This window comes from Carex rostrata, unplaced genomic scaffold, assembly GCF_964058835.1.
Source record: "Carex rostrata unplaced genomic scaffold, lpCarRost1.2 SCAFFOLD_41, whole genome shotgun sequence".
Lineage (NCBI taxonomy): Eukaryota > Viridiplantae > Streptophyta > Magnoliopsida > Poales > Cyperaceae > Carex > Carex rostrata.
This window is the reverse complement of record NW_027601199.1, coordinates 317,501-322,500: the sequence shown is the minus strand read 5'-3', so window position 1 is coordinate 322,500 and position 5,000 is coordinate 317,501.

Sequence of the window (5,000 nt, the reverse complement as noted above, 5' to 3'; positions counted from 1 at the left end):
GAATATGCATTTTGGGTCTCCAGCCACGCCCAGGGTTACCACCCCCTGGAAATCCCCCAGGTTTACCCCCCATTTTATGTGGATGCATAGATTCAGACCGCCCTGCTCCACCGCTTTTGGCCATTTTTGCCCAACGTTAGCCGCTTCGGCGTGCCGCTGGACTGTTTTCGGGCCTTTTTCACCGACGCTTGGCCGTATCCGCTTAGTTTTCCCCAACGCGTGGCCGCATCCGCTTAGTTTTCCCCCGCTGGACTGTTTTCGGGTCACTTTTGCCCAACGTTAGCGGCTTCCGCTTGCCGCTGGGCTGTTTTCGGGCCATTTTTCCCCCACACTTGGCCGTATCCGCTTAGTTTTCCCCAACGCGTGGCCGCATCCGCTTAGTTTTCCCCCGCTGAACTGTTTTCGGGTCACTTTTGCCCAACGTTAGCCGGTTCCGCTTGCCGCTGGGCTGTTTTCGGGCCATTTTTCCCCAACACTTGGCCGTATCCGCTTAGTTTTCCCCAACGCGTGGCCGCATCCGCTTAGTTTTGCCCCGCTGAACTGTTTTCGGGTCAGTTTTGCCCAACGTTAGCCGCTACCGCTTGCCGCTGGATTGTTTTCGGGCCAATTTCCACCGACTCTTGGCCGTATCCGCTTAGTTTTCCCCAACGCGTGGCCGCATCCGCTTAGTTTTCCCCCGCTGAACTGTTTTCGGGTCACTTTTGCCCAACGTTAGCCGCTTCCGCTTGCCGCTGGACTGTTTTCGGGCCAATTTCCACCGACTCTTGGCCGTATCCGCTTAGTTTTCCCCAACGCGTGGCCGCATCCGCTTAGTTTTCCCCCGCTGAACTGTTTTCGGGTCAGTTTTGCCCAACGTTAGCCGCTTCCGCTTGCCGCTGGACTGTTTTCGGGCCAATTTCCACCGACTCTTGGCCGTATCCGCTTAGTTTTCCCCAACGCGTGGCCGCATCCGCTTAGTTTTCCCCCGCTGATCCATTTTCGGGTCACTTTTGCCCAACGTTAGCCGCTTCCGCTTGCCGCTGGGCTGTTTTCGGGCCTATTTCCACCGACACTTGGCCGCATCCGCTTAGTTTTCCCCAACGCGTGGCCGCATCCGCTTAGTTTTCCCCCGCTTAACTGTTTTCGGGTCACTTTTCCCCAACGTTAGCCGCTTCCGCTTGCCGCTGGGCTGTTTTCGGGCCATTTTTCCCCAACACTTGGCCGTATCCGCTTAGTTTTCCCCAACGCGTGGCCGCATCCGCTTAGTTTTCCCCCGCTGAACTGTTTTCGGGTCACTTTTGCCCAACGTTAGCCGCTTCCGCTTGCCGCTGGACTGTTTTCGGGCCAATTTCCACCGACTCTGGGCCGGATCCGCTTAGTTTTCCCCAACGCTTGGCTGCATCCGCTTAATTTTCCCCAGCTGAACTGTTTTCGGGTCACTTTGTCCCAACGTTAGCCGTTTCCGCTTGCCGCTGGACTGTTTTCGGGCCATTTTCCACCGACTCTTGGCCGTATCCGCTTGGTTTTCCCCAACGCTTGGCTGCTTCCGCTTAATTTCCCCCAGCTGAACTGTTTTCGGGTCACTTTTGCCCAACGTTAGCCGTTTCCGCTTGCCGCTGGACTGTTTTCGGGCCATTTTTCACCGACACTTGGCCGTATCCGCTTAGTTTTCGCCAACAATTGGCTGCATCCGCTTAATTTTCCAAGCTATACTGCTTTCGGGTCAGTTTTGCCCAACGTTAGCCGCTTCCGCTTGCCGCTGGGCTGTTTTCGGGCCATTTTCCACCCACGCTGGCACCGACGGGGCCATGTACACCCACGCGCGTGTACATGAGGGGGCACCCATTTTTGAAAACCTTGCCCCCCTATAGGGGAATATGCATTTTGAGGCTCTAGCCACGCCCAGGGTTACCACCCCCTGAAAATCCCCCAAGTCGAAATCACCCATGTAAAATATTCAAAAAAATCTCAAAAAATCACAAAAAATTTATAAAATCAAATAAATTCAAAAAAAAAAAAAAAATTTCAAAAATTCAAAAAAAATTCAAAAAATTCAAAAAAATTCAAAAAAATTCAAAAAAATTCAAAAAATTCAAAAATTCAAAAAAAGTCCAAAAACCCAAAAAACTTCAAAAATTTCAAAAATTCAAAAAAATTTCAAAAAAAATTTCAAAAATTTGCCCCGCTGAACTGTTTTCGGGTCACTTTTGCCCAACGTTAGCCGCTTCCGCTTGCCGCTGGACTGTTTTCGGGCCAATTTCCACCGACTCTTGGCCGTATCCGCTTAGTTTTCCCCAACGCGTGGCCGCATCCGCTTAGTTTTCCCCCGCTGAACTGTTTTCGGGTCACTTTTGCCCAACGTTAGCCGCTTCCGCTTGCCGCTGGGCTGTTTTCGGGCCAATTTCCACCGACACTTGGCCGCATCCGCTTAGTTTTCCCCAACGCGTGCCCGCATCCGCTTAGTTTTCCCCCGCTTAACTGTTTTCGGGTCACTTTTCCCCAACGTTAGCCGCTTCCGCTTGCCGCTGGGCTGTTTTCGGGCCATTTTTCCCCAACACTTGGCCGTATCCGCTTAGTTTTCCCCAACGCGTGGCCGCATCCGCTTAGTTTTCCCCCGCTGAACTGTTTTCGGGTCACTTTTGCCCAACGTTAGCCGCTTCCGCTTGCCGCTGGACTGTTTTCGGGCCAATTTCCACCGACTCTGGGCCGGATCCGCTTAGTTTTCCCCAACGCTTGGCTGCATCCGCTTAATTTTCCCCAGCTGAACTGTTTTCGGGTCACTTTGTCCCAACGTTAGCCGTTTCCGCTTGCCGCTGGACTGTTTTCGGGCCATTTTCCACCGACTCTTGGCCGTATCCGCTTGGTTTTCCCCAACGCTTGGCTGCTTCCGCTTAATTTCCCCCAGCTGAACTGTTTTCGGGTCACTTTTGCCCAACGTTAGCCGTTTCCGCTTGCCGCTGGACTGTTTTCGGGCCATTTTTCACCGTCACTTGGCCGTATCCGCTTAGTTTTCGCCAACAATTGGCTGCATCCGCTTAATTTTCCAAGCTATACTGCTTTCGGGTCAGTTTTGCCCAACGTTAGCCGCTTCCGCTTGCCGCTGGGCTGTTTTCGGGCCATTTTCCACCCACGCTGGCACCGACGGGGCCATGTACACCCACGCGCGTGTACATGAGGGGGCACCCATTTTTGAAAACCTTGCCCCCCTATAGGGGAATATGCATTTTGAGGCTCTAGCCACGCCCAGGGTTACCACCCCCTGAAAATCCCCCAAGTCGAAATCACCCATGTAAAATATTCAAAAAAATCTCAAAAAATCACAAAAAATTTATAAAATCAAATAAATTCAAAAAAAATTCAAAAATTCAAAAATTCAAAAAAAATTCAAAAAATTCAAAAAAATTCAAAAAAATTCAAAAAATTCAAAAATTCAAAAAAAGTCCAAAAACCCAAAAAAACTTCAAAAATTTCAAAAATTCAAAAAAATTTCAAAATTTCAAAAAAAATTTCAAAAATTTGCCCCGCTGAACTGTTTTCGGGTGACTTTTGCCCAACGTTAGCCGCTTCCGCTTGCCGCTGGACTGTTTTCGGGCCTATTTCCACCGACTCTTGGCCGTATCCGCTTAGTTTTCCCCAACGCGTGGCCGCATCCGCTTAGTTTTCCCCCGCTTAACTGTTTTCGGGTCACTTTTCCACAACGTTAGCCGCTTCCGCTTGCCGCTGGGCTGTTTTCGGGCCAATTTCCACCGACTCTTGGCCGGATCCGCTTAATTTTCCCCAACGCGTGGCCGCATCCGCTTAGTTTTCCCCCGCTGAACTGTTTTCGGGTCACTTTTTCCCAACGTTAGCCGCTTCCGCTTGCCGCTGGACTGTTTTCGGGCCAATTTCCACCGACTCTGGGCCAGATCCGCTTTGTTTTCCCCAACGCGTGGCCGCATCCGCTTAGTTTTCCCCCGCTTAACTGTTTTCATGTCACTTTTCCCCAACGTTAGCCGCTTCCGCTTGCCGCTGGGCTGTTTTCGGGCCAATTTCCACCGACTCTTGGCCGGATCCGCTTAATTTTCCCCAGCTGAACTGTTTTCGGGTCATTTTAGCCCGACGGGGGCACCGACGGGACTGTTTTCGGGCCATTTTGCACCGACGCTTGGCCGCATGCGCTTAGTTTTGGGGCCATTTTTCACTGACGGCTGGCCGCATCCGCTTAGTTGCCCCCGCTTTGCTGATTTTTGCGCCGTTTTTTTTGTTGAACTTCAGGTTTCAAACTTCCAATTTTTTTTCCAAACTGCAGATTTCATATTTTATATTTTTAATAAATTTGAACTTTTTCAAAATATCAAAAAAGTATTGCCTACATCCATAATTTGGATCGCGTACAATCCGGAAGTTTGAGAAATGGTCCACACCGGGTGTGAACCATCCAATCCGAAAAAAGTGGGAATTTTTACAAGCCGGAAAAACTGGAGTTTCAATGGCTCTTTGGACGGTTGTAATTCATTTGGATCAAAAATTGTCCAACCCACTTGCATAAGATCCGAAATTGTCCAACCCAATTTTCTTTTTCCAAACTCCAAACTTCATATTTTATATTTTTAATAAATTTGAATTTTTGCCTACATCCATAATTTGGATCGCGTACAATCCGGAAGTTTGAGAAATGGTCCACACCGGGTGTGAACCATCCAATTCGAAAAAAGTGGGAATTTTTACAAGCCGGAAAAACTGGAGTTTCAATGGCTCTTTGGACGGTTGTAATTCATTTGGACCAAAAATTGTCCAACCCACTTGCATAAGATCCGAAATTGTCCAACCCAATTTTCTTTTTCCAAACTCCAAACTTCATATTTTATATTTTTAATAAATTTGAATTTTTGCCTACATCCATAATTTGGATCGCGTACAATCCGGAAGTTTGAGAAATGGTCCACACCGGGTGTGAACCATCCAATTCGAAAAAAGTGGGAATTTTTACAAGCCGGAAAAACTGGAGTTTCAATGGCTCTTTGGACGGTTGTAATTCATTT